We start from the raw sequence: 17,201 nt of genomic DNA, 5'->3' as shown, positions 1-17,201 counted from the left end.
GAGATTTTACAGTTTTTCGTAGTTTAGATCGAGTCTGTTCTTCATACCTACAGTCCACGAAAAAGCCACAAAAAAAAATTAGGGTTAGTTCATCATATCCGAACCAATCTGAGCCTTTGCATAATCTTTTTAGGGTTTTTGCTTTGTTGAATTTGCGGTTGCATCGTCGTGTCAAGTTGCTGGTCTTAGAGTCTAGTCTTTTAGAGTTTCGAGTTCTGGTCATAAGTTGTCACGCCGCCGCCGCACCATCATCATCGCCTTGCCATCTACCACCATTGCTTATCCGCCACCGCTTTGAATCCGTATCCATATACCACCACCGCTGCCATATACCACCGCCATATATCCACCACCAATCCGAGTTCTTTTCATAGTCGGTTTGTTTTAGAGATCCATATATTTTCCGTTTCGTGTTTCCTTGCCTGAGTAGGTCTCGGAAAAAAAAAAAAAAAATCCCCGGGCAGTTTTTAGGCCAAAATTTCGGCAACCAAAAATATTTTTTCCCTATCCTATTTTTAGGCCCCGGGTAGTGTTTTGAGACACTCGCCATCATAGTGATTTTTTGTCGCACTTTTTCGTCGTCGCTGCCCTGATTTCCGAAAAAAAAATAGTCAAAAAATTTTGTGCCCATCCTGTCAGTTTGACCTGGGAAGAGTTTTGAGACACTCGCCATTATAGTGATTTTTTCGCAAAAAAAAAAAAAGGAGGAGCGCAAAAAAAAAAGAGCGCAAAAAAAAAAAAAAAAGAGCGAAAAAAAAAAATTCCTGAGTGTGCTTTTCCCTTGTTTACGTGCAGCGCCGTGATTTTGTTAGTGTTCTAGGCTCGCGTCTCTAGCACGGTCTAGCCTAGGACCAGCACAGTACCGTCGTTGAGCGTTTATTCAACTTTGCATCTCTGAATTGATTATTGCTTACCATTTTGCTACCATATTATAAGCCTTCCCAGCTCCACATAAGTCTACATCGTGCGTTTGACTCTCCCTGGTAATCGCTATATCCAAGCTTTGAGAGTTTTTGACTACAACGGTTGCCGATCACCACCTGCTGCTGGGTAAGAACTGGTAAGAATTTGAGATTCGCTTGAAGGTTTTGTGACACACCACCATCCCACCACTTCTAGTAGTCTGCAGGATCATATTCTTTTGTGTTTCTATTGCTGCTAACCATGGCAGGTTCACAAGCCGATGAAACCTAATAATAAACCATCTAATGTTGTTTCTGAAATTAAATTGAAAAGTGCATGTTTACTTGCCACAAAATCTGATATTGATGAACTAGATTTCAGCAAATCTGTTTGCTATGCTTTTGTGTGCAAAGAGGCATTATTTTCATTCGAGGACGTGCCTTCCTCTTTGCCCCCTGCTGTCACTCACATTTTGCAGGAGTTCGCTGACGTCTTCCCACACGACGTGCCACCGGGATTACCACCTATTCGAGGGATTGAGCATCAAATTGACTTAATTCCCGGTGCATCGCTACCCAACCGTGCACCATACCGTACCAATCCAGAGGAGACGAAGGAGATTATGCGTCAAGTACAGGAGCTGCTCGACAAAGGTTATATACGCGAATCTCTTAGTCCTTGTGCTGTTCCTATTATACTCGTGCCTAAAAAGGATGGTACGTCGCGTATGTGTGTTGATTGTAGAGGCATTAATAATATTACTATTCGTTATCGTCATCCTATTCCTAGGCTCGATGATATGCTTGATGAATTGAGTGGCTCTACAATATTCTCCAAAGTTGATTTGCGTAGTGGATACCATCAAATTCGTATGAAATTGGGAGATGAATGGAAAACTGCATTTAAAACTAAGTTTGGTTTATATGAGTGGTTAGTCATGCCTTTTGGGTTAACTAATGCACCTAGTACTTTCATGAGACTAATGAACGAAGTTTTACGTGCTTTCATTGGACGATTTGTGGTGGTCTATTTTGATGATATACTGATTTATAGCAAATCTTTGGAAGAACATTTGGAACATTTACGTGCTGTTTTTATTGCTCTACGTGATGCACGTTTGTTTGGTAACCTTGGGAAGTGCACCTTTTGCACCGACCGAGTATCTTTTCTTGGCTATGTTGTTACTCCACAGGGAATTGAAGTTGATAAAGCCAAGATTGAAGCTATTGAGAGTTGGCCGCAGCCCAAAACGGTCACACAAGTGCGGAGTTTTCTTGGACTCGCTGGTTTCTATAGGCGTTTTGTGAGAGATTTTAGCACCATTGCTGCACCTCTCAACGAGCTTACAAAGAAGGATGTGCCTTTTGTTTGGGGTACCGCACAGGAAGACGCCTTCACGGTATTGAAAGATAAGTTGACACATGCTCCTTTACTCCAACTTCCTGATTTTAATAAGACTTTTGAGCTTGAATGTGATGCTAGTGGCATTGGATTAGGAGGTGTGTTATTACAAGATGGCAAACCTGTTGCATACTTTTCTGAAAAATTGAGTGGGCCTAGTCTGAATTATTCTACTTATGATAAAGAACTATATGCTCTTGTTCGGACTTTAGAAACATGGCAACATTATTTATGGCCCAAAGAATTTGTTATACATTCTGATCATGAATCTTTGAAACATATTAAAAGTCAAGCTAAACTGAATCGTAGACATGCTAAATGGGTTGAATTCATTGAAACTTTCCCTTATGTCATTAAACACAAGAAGGGTAAAGAAAATGTTATTGCTGATGCATTGTCTCGTCGCTATACTATGCTTTCACAACTTGACTTCAAAATATTTGGTTTGGAGACCATCAAAGATCAATATGTGCATGATGCTGATTTTAAAGATGTATTGCAGAATTGTAAAGAAGGAAGAACCTGGAACAAGTTTGTCGTTAATGATGGATTTGTGTTCCGTGCTAACAAGCTATGCATTCCAGCTAGCTCTCTTCGTCTTTTGTTGTTGCAGGAGGCGCATGGAGGAGGATTAATGGGACACTTTGGCGTGAAGAAGACGGAGGACGTACTTGCTACACATTTCTTTTGGCCAAAGATGAGACGGGATGTTGAGCGTTTTGTTGCTCGCTGCACTACATGTCAAAAAGCTAAGTCACGACTCAATCCTCATGGTTTATATATGCCTTTGCCTGTACCTAGTGTTCCTTGGGAGGATATATCTATGGACTTTGTTTTAGGTTTACCTCGAACAAAGAAGGGGAGGGATAGCATATTTGTTGTCGTGGATAGATTCTCGAAAATGGCGCACTTTATACCATGTCATAAAAGCGATGATGCTGTTAATGTTGCTGATTTGTTCTTTCGTGAAATTATTCGCTTGCATGGTGTGCCAAATACTATTGTTTCAGATCGTGATACTAAATTTCTTAGCCACTTTTGGAGATGTTTATGGGCTAAGTTGGGGACTAAACTGCTTTTTAGTACTACTTGTCACCCCCAAACTGATGGACAAACTGAAGTAGTCAATAGAACATTGTCTACTATGCTTAGGGCTGTTTTGAAGAATAATAAGAAAATGTGGGAAGACTGCTTGCCTCATATTGAGTTTGCTTATAATCGTTCATTGCATTCTACTACTAAGATGTGCCCTTTTGAAATTGTGTATGGTTTCCTACCTCGTGCACCTATTGATTTGTTGCCTCTTCCATCTTCGGAGAAGGTTAATTTTGATGCTAAACAACGTGCTGAATTGATCTTAAAAATGCATGAGTTAACTAAGGAAAACATTGAGCGTATGAATGCTAAATATAAACTTGCTGGAGATAAGGGTAGAAAACATGTTGTGTTTGCACCTGGAGATCTTGTTTGGTTACATTTGCGTAAGGATAGATTTCCTGATTTGCGCAAATCAAAGCTAATGCCACGTGCTGATGGTCCTTTTAAGGTGTTAGAGAAAATAAATGATAATGCATATAAACTTGAGCTGCCTGCAGATTTTGGGGTTAGTCCCACTTTTAATATTGCAGATTTGAAGCCTTATTTGGGTGAGGAAGATGAGCTTCCGTCGAGGACGACTTCATTTCAAGAAGGGGAGGATGATGAGGACATCAATACAATTATTACACCCACAGTCCCTGCTGCTATACATACTGGACCAATTACTAGAGCTCGCGCACGCCAATTAAATTACCAGGTACTTTCGTTTCTTGCTAATGATTCTAATGTTCATGAGAATATGATGCTGCCTAAATTGGATACATTTGTTTTGCTTACAAATGAAGGGCCTAGCTTTGAGAAGGATGAACATTGGAGCAAGAACAAGCATGGAGATGATGGCATGCGCATGGGGAACAAGAACGGAGTTACAAGTGATGATTTCAGGACGTTGAAGCCACCATAATGCGTGCATGAAGCCTTGGACGAAATATACAAGATGCTACTTCATAACTTTCGTCCAGAGGCTATTCTAGGTGCTGCGTCACCTTATTATTGGGCCAGGCCCATGTAATTTCGAAATACATAAGTATAGGCTGTTTTTAGAGTCCGTATGTGTGGGGAAACAAGAGATAGGGTTGGTTTCGGACCCCTTCCTCAAGGGCCACGGAATTCCCCCCCTCTTCCTCCATATATACAGCCCTTAGGGCGTCGTTTAGACTTTGGGTTTTGTTTAGATTAAAAGTTCGCCATAGCTGCAACTTCGCGTACTTCGTTTGTGTTCAGCGACCAGACAAAGGCGTCACAGAACCCCACCTTGATCAATAAAGCTTTCATCTTATATTCGCAATATCCAGATTGCAATCTCAGTTTCTTGCCTGTTCTTCGTTTGCTCGCAGGAAACAGACCCTCGTGGTCAGGTTGATCGTGCTCCGGCGTGGTCGATAACCTCTCGGAGTTGGTTTAGCGATTGCTAAGGCGCGACGTCCTCGCACGTTCGTAGTCGGATCGTCAAAGTCGACTTCCATCAAAGCGATATTCATCATCTCATCGAAAGACGGGACACCTTTGCCTCTATCACGGGGGCTCCTGTCGGTGTACAAAAGTAGGGGCACTCCTTTTTACCCCTTTACTTGTGCACGGGCAGTCAGAGCCGCGCCCACGGCCACACTAGTAGGGCAAAGGAGCGAAGCTACAGGCACGAGACGGCCAAAGCAACACTAAGACCAGAGACGAAAAGAGCAAGAGGGCAAGGTGGACTCCTCCGGCAAGACCCTTGCCAGGACGGCCTCCGTGGCCCCGGCAAGAGCCTTGCTGATGCGGAGCATCCTACGGTCATCCCCATGGACCTACCATCGTCTCATCAAGAGCCAAGAGAACCTATGACACGAGCACGAGCTAGAGCTCTTGAGAACGAGGTGACTTCCTTCCTTAGTGATATCACATATGATCCACTCGAGACATGGCTACTACCTAAGTCCGATATGCTATGCATGATCAGGTGTCAAGAGGACCCTCACGAAGATGCAGATGCACGTGAAGACGGACAAGCCACCAAGTCCATGGATGAAGAGAACCAACGGAAGAAGGCAAGTCCACCTTCCAGGCCCCGGACATCCGGCCCCAGAAGATGTCAACAACAGCAGCAGCCCAGCCATCGACGTGCTACAAGGCCCGGACATCCGGACCCAGCCCCGGACATCCGGCTCCTCCCGAAGCCCCGGACATCCAGCGCCACGCGACAGAAACTACAGTAGCTGAACCCTCCAGCCTAGACATCCGGCCACCAAGCCCGGACATCCGGCCCCTCGGGAAGGCCCGGACATCTGGCCCGTCGCCCGGACATCCGGCCCCCTCTGTCTGCGCATAGTAAAGGGCCGAAGCTCGTGTACCCCTTCGACCCTCTAGACTATATATACTCCTTCTCCCCCATCTTTCTAGGGTTAGCATTGGTTTAGCTCATATGTGAGATAGAGCATTGCTCATCCATACGGATCTCCTCCTTGAGAGAGACTGCGGCCCCTCTTCAGAGACGATCCACGTTGGATTCAAGACCCCCTCTTGGGTGGCCCCCCTCAAGACCTCCTTTCGGAGAAGAACCGATTACCTATGTATCGTCCCTTGTTGGATTTGGATCGTGTATCTCTTTGTGTTTCGAGGATCTAGCACATGTGTGATTGTTCTTGTTGGTTTGAGTGATTCTCTCGTGTCTTCCCCTCGTGTTTCCCCTCGTGTTCTTCGTGTCCTTAGTTGGGATCCGCTCCTTTCGTGAAAGATCGGCCATCTAGGGTTCCACCCTACATCCCTTGCCGAGGCAACTTGCCCGATGCCAGCAGAGCGCGCCACCCTTGAGCCCAGGGGTTCCAACGTCATCAACCATATTGGAACCAAGGCTCGGCAGGCACCTTCGTGGTGGCATGCAGATCTTTGTGAAGATCAGGAACACTCAAGATCAGATGAGGACCAGAAGACGACGATCCTCGGCGGGATCCTAGCCGAGGAAATCCATGAGACCCCTGGCAAGATCCTTGCCGGGGACGACCGCGATGCCGCGGCAAGACCCTTGCCGGGGCCCCGGCAAGGCCCTTGCCAAAGACGCCTGCGAGGCCACAACCAGGCCCGCGTCTGCCAACACTACGCCGCCGCTCCCATGCAGCTGCTAGCTCAACCAGCTGGGCAGGCACCTGCGTGGCAGCATGCGGCTTAGTAGGTTGTGCACAAGTTCGTATCCGCCTATTGTGCAATCGTGCTAGCGTCTCTCTAGTGTTGTGCAACAAGAGCATCTTGGTGGATTCCACATTTTGGCTCACCCTTGGTTGCCCAACCCCACTTATCTATTTGCGTGTGTGTTTCCGTGTACCATATCTTGCTATTGGTCTACTTGTTGCATTTGCAAATTTGTGAATCTTTTCCAACATTATTGAGTCTCACTTACAATTGCATCAAATTTTGTGCCACCATCCTAACCAAGCTCCACCATAAGCTTTTACTTGTGTAGGTGCGAGAACCGACAAGAATTGGTACCAATTGTGCTATTTCCTTGCTACACATTGGAGTGATCTTTGATCCATTTTCAACATCGGTCAAGGTACATTTGGTATTGGTTCTTCTCTTTCTCCCACTCACATATCTTTGTTTGAAATGATGGATAGGCCAAGTACTTCTACCAATCCACTCTTCTTGGAGCAAGACGACGACATGTCATCCTACGTCACCAAGACTCAACTATTTGGTGCACACCGCGCTTTGCATCAAGAACAACTTGCTTTGGGCGATCACATCGCGCCACCGATCTACGACAATCTGAGCAATGTACAAGAGACTACTTCGACACATCCATGAGTTCCCTCAAAGAAGATATGCGAACCATGATGGTCCGCTCTTCTACAACTTCGTCCTCGTCAAGACGGAGCCGCTCAAGTCGACACTACGACCACCATCTCCGGTTCAAGTACACCGACATCGAACACTCTTCCTCGTGCCGCGCGTCGAGACCGTCAAGCTAACCGCAATCCTCTACACGACAGCGACTCTCAAGAGCATCGACATCGTCACAACCAAGCTGCTTTAGCACAAGCACAAGAACGGCAACGCCAACGACAACGAGAACAAGAGGAGCGAGCGCGACAACATCAAGATGCACAAGACGCCGAGGCGCAACGTCAAGAACGACAACTACGTGAAGCTCAAGCACTTGAGGCGCAATGTGCTCTTCAAGACTCAAGTCGTGCCATAGCCAATCAAGGCCGACAAGCTCGACTACATCAAGAAGCACTTCGCGACGAAGCTCAAGAAAGGATTTACCAAGCACGTGTGCATCGTCAAGCCCCTCGTCAAGATCGACAAGCTCCTCGTCAAGATAGACAAGTTTCTCCTCATGCGAGACAAGAACGTCAAGTCCATCGAGAGCAAGAAGACAATGGACCACCTCCTCGCCAAGAGCATCATGAGGAAGACAACCCTCCTCACCAAGAGCAACATGAGGAAGACAACCCTCCTCGCCAAGAGCGACATGAGATTGCCAATCCTCACCGACATGGGCGTCATCATCCCCGACCCCAACACAATGAAGAGCAACGATATGGCAAGCTAAAGTTCACCATGCCCAAGTTTACCGGAAGCAATGACCCCGAAGAGTACATATCATGGGCATTGAAGCTTGACAAAATCTTCCGCTTGCACAACTACGAAGAAGAGAAGAAGATCGCAATGGCATCCCTCGAATTCCAAGACTACGTCCTCATTTGGTGGGAACAAGTCATTGAGCGCCATGCGGCAAGAGGTGAACCACCCATCACCACTTGGGCACAAATGAAGGATGTCATGAGAGCACGATTCGTGCCAAACTACTACAACTGCGACCTCTTCAAGAAACTCCAACAACTCAAGCAAGGAACCAAGAGCGTTGACGAGTACTACAAGGAAATGGAGATTGCCATGATACGAGCCAATGTCAAAGAAGATGATGAGCAAACTATGGCACGTTTCTTGAATGGACTCAATCACCCTATCAAGAAGACTGCCGACTTCCAACCATACTCGAACCTCATCGAGCTAGTGCATCAAGCTACAAAAGCGGAATGGCAAGTACAAGACGACTTCAAGTATGCCAAGTTCTCATCCAAGTCCTACGGCCTCTCCAACAATCAAGCTTCGACGACTCCCACCACGAGCAATGGCGACAAGTCAAGTTACAAGAAAGCTTCGACAAGCTCAAGTCGTCCTCTGATGAGGACATCCATACCATTGTTACACCCACAGCCCCTGCTGCTATACATACTGGACCAATTACTAGAGCTCGCGCACGCCAATTAAATTACCAGGTACTTTCGTTTCTTGGTAATGATTCTAATGTTCATGAGAATATGATGCTGCCTAAATTGGATACATTTGTTTTGCTTACAAATGAAGGGCCTAGCTTTGAGAAGGATGAACATTGGAGCAAGAACAAGCATGGAGATGATGGCATGCGCATGGGGGACAAGAACGGAGTTACAAGTGATGATTTCAGGACATTGAAGCCACCATAATGCGTGCATGAAGCCTTGGACGAAATATACAAGATGCTACTTCATAACTTTCGTCCAGAGGCTATTCTAGGTGCTGTGTCACCTTATTATTAGGCCAGGCCCATGTAATTTCGAAATACTTGAGTATAGGCTTTTTTTAAAGTCCGTATGTGTGGGAAACAAGAGATAGGGTTGGTTTCGGACCCCTTCCCCAAGGGCCAAGAAATTCCCCCCTCTTCCTCCATATATACAGCCCTTAGGGCGTCGTTTAGACTTTGGGTTTTGTTTAGATTAAAAAGTTCGCCATAGCTGCAACTTCGCGTACTTTGTTTGTGTTCAACGACCAGGCGTCACAGAACCCCACCTTGATCAATAAAGCTTTCATCTTATATTCGCAATATCCAGATTGCAATCTCAGTTTCTTGCTTGTTCTTCGTTTGCTCGCAGGAAACAGACCCTCGTGGTCAGGTTGATCGTGCTCCGGCGTGGTCAATAACCTCTCGGAGTTGGTTTAGCGATTGCTAAGGCGCGACGTCATCGCACGTTTGTAGTCGGATCGTCAAGGTCAACTTCCACCAAAGCGATATCCATCATCTCATCGAAAGACGGGATACCTTTGCCTCTATCAAGTGGTATCAGATTTCCAGGTTGCTCGGTGAGATTTTACAGTTTTTCGTAGTTTAGATCGAGTCTGTTCTTCATACCTACAGTCCACGAAAAAGCCACACACAAAAAATTAGGGTTAGTTCATCATATCCGAACCAATCTGAGCCTTTGCATAATCTTTTTAGGGTTTTTGCTTTGTTGAATTTGTGGTTGCATCGTCGTGTCAAGTTGCTGGTCTTAGAGTCTAGTCTTTTAGAGTTTCGAGTTCTGGTCATAAGTTGTCACGCCGCCACCGCACCATCATCATCGCCTTGCCATCTACCACCATTGCTTATCCGCCACCGCTTTGAATCCGTATCCATATACCACCACCAATCCGTATCCATATACCACCACTGATCCGTATCCATATACCACCACCGCTACCATATACCACCACCGCTGCCATATCCTACCACCATATATCCACAACCAATCCGAGTTCTTTTCATATTCGGTTTGTTTTAGAGATCCATCTATTTTCCGTTTCGTGTTTCCTTGCCTGAGTAGGTCTCGGAAAAAAAATTCTGGAGACCCCCGGGCAGTTTTTAGGCCAAAATTTTGGCGACCAAAAATATTTTTTCCCTATCCTACTTTTAGGTCCCGGAGAGTGTTTTGAGACACTCGCCATCATAGTGATTTTTTGTCGCACTTTTTCGTCATCGCTGCCCTGATTTCCGAAAAAAAATAGTCAAAAATTTTTTTGTGCCTATCATGTCAGTTTGACCTGGGAAGAGTTTTGAGACACTCGCCATTATAGTGATTTTTCGCAGAAAAACAAAAAACAAAAAAGAGGAGCGAAAAAAGAGCGCGAAAAAAAAGAGCAACATTTTTTTCCAGAGTGTGCTTTTCCCTTGTTTACGTGCAGCGCCGTGATTTTGTTAGTGTTCTAGGCTCGCGTCTCTAGCACGGTCTAGCCTAGGACTAGCACAGTACCGTCGTTAAGCGTTTATTCAACTTTGCATCTCTGAATTGATTATTGCTGACCATTTTTGCTACCATATTATAAGCCTTCCCAGCTCCACATACATCTACATCTTGCGTTTGACTCTCCCTGGTAATCGCTCTGTCCAAGCTTTGAGAGTTTTGACTACAACGGTTGCCGATCACCACCTGCTGCTGTGTAAGAACTGGTAAGAATTTGAGATTCGCTTGAAGGATTTGTGACACACCACCATCACCACCACTTCCTAGTAGTCTGTAGGATCATATTCTTTTGTGTTTGTATTGCTGCTAACCATGGCAGGATCACAAGCCGATGAGACTGATTGGGAGAACATGACGAACAAGGAGTTGCATGATAAATTTCAGCAAATGATGAGTGGCCAGGTGGGAGATGTGCTAAACAGATTTGAAGAGGCTATGGAGAAGATAGATGCCGTGGAGAAGTCGTTCGAGACAAAGCTGGATAACAAGTTTACTGAATTACTCAAGCGTCTTCCCCAATCACCACCGGCTGCATATGTCGCACCTCTACAACAACAACAACCACATCTCCAACGCCGCCTTCCAAATCAAGTGGGAGGAGCACAACGCGTTCCAATTGAGACTGGTCAAAATTCGGGTGCCGCTGCACCTACTGTTGATGCTTCTTTGGCTCCTGCTACTGCGGCGGCTGAGGAGGATGACGATTATGCGGGCGGTTATGAGGATGAGGTTGATCAAAATCAGAACTACGTGCAGCCACCAGCACCACCACCAGCAGGTCGACCTCAGGTATATATTCGCAACGGTAGGCCGGCACCACCACCTCAGGTACGAGATCATGACCATCTCCCTAAACTGAAATTGAATATTCCACCATTTGAGGGTAGATATGTTCCTGATATATATCTTACTTGGGAGTTAGAAACTGAACAACGATTTACATGTTTACAATATCCTGAGGAGAGACGTGTTCCTGCTGCTGTTTGTGCTTTCACTAGCTTTGCGTGTGTTTGGTGGTCTGAACATTGTAGATTATATCCTGTTCCAGCTACTTGGGCTGCTTTGAAAACTGCTATGCGTACTCGTTGGGTTCCACCATATTATCAACGTGAATTACTTCAAAAATTGCAGCGCTTAAGACAAGGGAAAAATTCTGTAGAAGAATATTATCAGGAATTACAAACTGGCATGATTAGATGTGGTATTGTTGAGGAGAATGAAGCTATGCTTGCACGTTTTATGGGTGGATTAAATAAAGAGATTCAGACCATTCTAGAGTATAAGGGTTATAATAATATCACTCGTTTATTCCATCTTGCTTGTAAAGCTGAACGTGAAGTGCAGGATCGACAGGCATTGGTGTGAACTAACTTTTCTGCAGGTCGACCTTCATCATGGACACCACGTGCATCCTCTACTTCCACTTCACCATCACCTCCATCAGGTGCCACCTCCAGCCGTGATACAAGAAAGCAGGCACAACCACCACTCTCTGCCAAGAGCACACCTGCCGGGCCTGCGCAGAGCTCTTCTTCTTCCATGGCGTCAACAGGGCACACAAGTGATATTATTTGTCGTCGTTGTAAGGGAAGAGGACATTATGCGAGAGAATGCAAATCTCAGCATGTGATGATTGCTACTGAGGATGGTGGGTATGAGTCCGCTAGTGACTATGATGAGGAGACTTTGGCTCTTATTACACGTGAAGAACATGGTGGAGATGATTCTGAAAATGAGACACAATACATGGCTCCTGAAGACGCTGACAGGTATGAATGTTTAGTTGCTCAACGTGTTTTGAGTGTGCAGGTCACACAAGCAGAGCAAAATCAGAGGCATAATTTGTTCCATTCAAAGGGAGTTGTGAAGGAACGTTCTGTTCGCGTCATCATGGATGGAGGGAGCTGTAACAACTTGGCTAGCATGGAGATGGTGGAGAAACTATCTCTCACCACAAGACCACATCCACATCCTTACTACATCCAATGGTTCAACAACAGCGGCAAGGTTAAGGTAACACGTACTGTTCGTGTGCATTTTAGTATCTCTACATATGCTGATTATGTTGATTGTGATGTGGTACCCATGCAAGCATGTTCCTTATTACTTGGTAGACCATGGCAATTTGATAAAAATTCTGTACACCATGGTAGAAACAATCAGTATACTCTTGTTCATAAGGATAAAAATATTACTTTGCTTCCTATGACTCCTGATTCCATTTTGAAAGATGACATTAATAGAGCTAATAAAGCAAAACAGGAGAAAAATAAGAGTGAAAATCAGATTGTGGCAAAAGAATTTGAGCAACAAATGAAACCTAATAATAAACCATCTAGTGTTGTTTCTGAAATTAAATTGAAAAGTGCATGTTTACTTGCCACAAAATTTGATATTGATGAGCTAGATTTCAACAAATCTGTTTGCTATGCTTTTGTGTGCAAAGAGGCATTATTTTCATTCGAGGACGTGCCTTCCTCTTTGCCCCCTACTGTCACTAACATTTTGCAGCAGTTCGCTGACGTCTTCCCACAAGACGTGCCACCGGGATTACCACCTATTCGAGGGATTGAGCATCAAATTGATTTAATTCCCGGTGCATCGCTACCCAACCGTGCACCATACCGTACCAATCCAGAGGAGACGAAGGAGATTATGCGTCAAGTACAGGAGCTGCTCGACAAAGGTTATATACGCGAATCTCTTAGTCCTTGTGATGTTCCTATTATACTAGTGCCTAAAAAGGATGGTACGTCGCGTATGTGTGTTGATTGTAGAGGCATTAATAATATTACTATTCGTTGTCGTCATCCTATTCCTAGGCTAGATGATATGCTTGATGAATTGAGTGGCTCTACAATATTCTCCAAAGTTGATTTGCGTAGTGGATACCATCAAATTCGTATGAAATTGGAAGATGAATGGAAAACTGCATTTAAAACTAAGTTTGGTTTATATGAGTGGTTAGTCATGCCTTTTGGGTTAACTAATGCACCTAGTACTTTCATGAGACTAATGAACGAAGTTTTACGTGCTTTCATTGGATGATTTGTGGTAGTCTATTTTGATGATATACTGATTTATAGCAAATCTTTGGAAGAACATTTGGAACATTTACGTGCTGTTTTTATTGCTCTACGTGATGCACGTTTGTTTGGTAACCTTGGGAAGTGCACCTTTTGCACCGACCAAGTATCTTTTCTTGGCTATGTTGTTACTCCACAGGGAATTGAAGTTGATAAAGCCAAGATTGAAGCTATTGAGAGTTGGCCGCAGCCCAAAACGGTCACACAAGTGCGGAGTTTTCTTGGACTCGCTGGTTTCTATAGGCGTTTTGTGAGAGATTTTAGCACCATTGCTGCACCTCTCAACGAGCTTACAAAGAAGGAAGTGCCTTTTGTTTGGGGTACCGCACAAGAAGAAGCCTTCACGGCATTGAAAGATAAGTTGACACATGCTCCTTTACTCCAACTTCCTGATTTTAATAAGACTTTTGAGCTTGAATGTGATGCTAGTGGAATTGGATTAGGAGGTGTGTTATTACAAGATGGTAAACCTGTTGCATACTTTTCTGAAAAATTGAGTGGGCCTACTCTGAATTATTCTACTTATGATAAAGAACTATATGCTCTTGTTCGGACTTTAGAAACATGGCAACATTATTTATGGCCCAAAGAATTTGTTATACATTCTGATCATGAATCTTTGAAACATATTAAAAGTCAAGCTAAACTGAATCGTAGACATGCTAAATGGGTTGAATTCATTGAAAATTTCCCTTATGTCATTAAACACAAGAAGGGTAAAGAAAATGTTATTGCTGATGCGTTGTCTCGTTGCTATACTATGCTTTCACAACTTGACTTCAAAATATTTGGTTTGGAGACCATCAAAGATCAATATGTGCATGATGCTGCTTTTAAAGATGTTTTGCAGAATTGTAAACAAGGAAGAACCTGGAACAAGTTTGTCGTTAATGATGGATTTGTGTTCCGTGCTAACAAGCTATGCATTCCAGCTAGCTCTCTTCGTCTTTTGTTGTTGCAGGAGGCGCATGGAGGAGGATTAATGGGACACTTTGGCGTGAAGAAGACGGAGGACGTACTTGCTACACATTTCTTTTGGCCAAAGATGAGACGGGATGTTGAGCGTTTTGTTGCTCGCTGCACTACATGTCAAAAAGCTAAGTCACGACTCAATCCTCATGGTTTATATATGCCTTTGCCTGTACCTAGTGTTCCTTGGGAGGATATATCTATGGACTTTGTTTTCGGTTTACCTCGAACAAAGAAGGGGAGGGATAGCATATTTGTTGTCGTGGATAGATTCTCAAAAATGGCACACTTTATACCATGTCATAAAAGCGATGATGCTGTTAATGTTGCTGATTTGTTCTTCCGTGAAATTATTCGTTTGCATGGTGTGCCAAATACTATTGTTTCAGATCGTGATACTAAATTTCTTAGCCACTTTTGGAGATGTTTATGGGCTAAGTTGGGGACTAAACTGCTTTTTAGTACTACTTGTCACCCCCAAACTGATGGACAAATTGAAGTAGTCAATAGAACATTGTCTACTATGCTTAGGGCTGTTTTGAAGAATAATAAGAAAATGTGGGAAGAATGCTTGCCTCATATTGAGTTTGCTTATAATCGTTCATTGCATTCTACTACTAAGATGTGCCCTTTTGAAATTGTGTATGGTTTCCTACCTCGTGCACCTATTGATTTGTTGCCTCTTCCATCTTCGGAGAAGGTTAATTTTGATGCTAAACAACGTGCTGAATTGATCTTAAAAATGCATGAGTTAACTATGGAAAACATTGAGCGTATGAGTGCTAAATATAAACTTGCTGGAGATAAGGGTAGAAAACATGTTGTGTTTGCACCTGGAGATCTTGTTTGGTTACATTTGCGTAAGGATAGATTTCCTGATTGGCGCAAATCAAAGCTAGCGCCACGTGCTGATGGTCCTTTTAAGGTGTTAGAGAAAATAAATGATAATGCATATAAACTTGAGCTGCCTGCAGATTTTGGGGTTAGTCCCACTTTTAACATTGCAGATTTGAAGCCTTATTTGGGTGAGGGAGATGAGCTTCCGTCGAGGACGAGTTCATTTCAAGAAGGGGAGGATGATGAGGACATCAATACCATTGTTACACCCACAGCCCCTGCTGCTATACATACTGGACCAATTACTAGAGCTCGCGCACGCCAATTAAATTACCAGGTACTTTCGTTTCTTGGTAATGATTCTAATGTTCATGAGAATATGATGCTGCCTAAATTGGATACATTTGTTTTGCTTACAAATGAAGGGCCTAGCTTTGAGAAGGATGAACATTGGAGGAAGAACAAGCATGGAGATGATGGCATGCGCATGGGGGACAAGAACGGAGTTACAAGTGATGATTTCAGGACATTGAAGCCACCATAATGCGTGCATGAAGCCTTGGACGAAATATACAAGATGCTACTTCATAACTTTCATCCAGAGGCTATTCTAGGTGCTGCATCACCTTATTATTGGGCCAGGCCCATGTAATTTCGAAATACTTGAGTATAGGCTATTTTTAGAGTCCGTATGTGTGGGGAAACAAGAGATGGGGTTGGTTTCGGACCCCTTCCCCAAGGGCCACGAAATTCCCCCCTCTTCCTCCATATATACAGCCCTTAGGGCGTCGTTTAGACTTTGGGTTTTGTTTAGATTAAAAAGTTCGCCATAGCTGCAACTTCGCGTACTTCGTTTGTGTTCAACGACCAGACAAAAGCGTCACAGAACCCCACCTTGATCAATAAAGCTTTCATCTTATATTCGCAATATCCAGATTGCAATCTCAGTTTCTTGCTTGTTCTTCGTTTGCTCGCAGGAAACAGACCCTCGGGGTCAGGTTGATCGTGCTCCGGCGTGGTCAATAACCTCTCGGAGTTGGTTTAGCAATTGCAAAGGCGCGACGTCATCGCACGTTTGTAGTCGGATCGTCAAGGACGACTTCCACCAAAGCGATATCCATCATCTCATCGAAAGACGGGACACCTTTGCCTCTATCATCCTCCTACTACAAGCAACTTCAAGCCGAAAGCTTCATCATCATCTACTCCAACCGATGAGACCATCAAGACAAGTTCTGATGAGGACATCAATACAATTATTACACCCACAGTCCCTGCTGCTATACATACTGGACCAATTACTAGAGCTCGCGCACGCCAATTAAATTACCAGGTACTTTCGTTTCTTGCTAATGATTCTAATGTTCATGAGAATATGATGCTGCCTAAATTGGATACATTTGTTTTGCTTACAAATGAAGGGCCTAGCTTTGAGAAGGATGAACATTGGAGCAAGAACAAGCATGGAGATGATGGCATGCGCATGGGGAACAAGAACGGAGTTACAAGTGATGATTTCAGGACGTTGAAGCCACCATAATGCGTGCATGAAGCCTTGGACGAAATATACAAGATGCTACTTCATAACTTTCGTCCAGAGGCTATTCTAGGTGCTGCGTCACCTTATTATTGGGCCAGGCCCATGTAATTTCGAAATACATAAGTATAGGCTGTTTTTAGAGTCCGTATGTGTGGGGAAACAAGAGATAGGGTTGGTTTCGGACCCCTTCCTCAAGGGCCACGAAATTCCCCCCCTCTTCCTCCATATATACAGCCCTTAGGGCGTCGTTTAGACTTTGGGTTTTGTTTAGATTAAAAGTTCGCCATAGCTGCAACTTCGCGTACTTCGTTTGTGTTCAGCGACCAGACAAAGGCGTCACAGAACCCC

The sequence above is a fragment of the Aegilops tauschii genome, chromosome 1 (assembly GCF_002575655.3).
Source record: "Aegilops tauschii subsp. strangulata cultivar AL8/78 chromosome 1, Aet v6.0, whole genome shotgun sequence".
Lineage (NCBI taxonomy): Eukaryota > Viridiplantae > Streptophyta > Magnoliopsida > Poales > Poaceae > Aegilops > Aegilops tauschii.
This window is presented reverse-complemented; position numbering follows the sequence as displayed.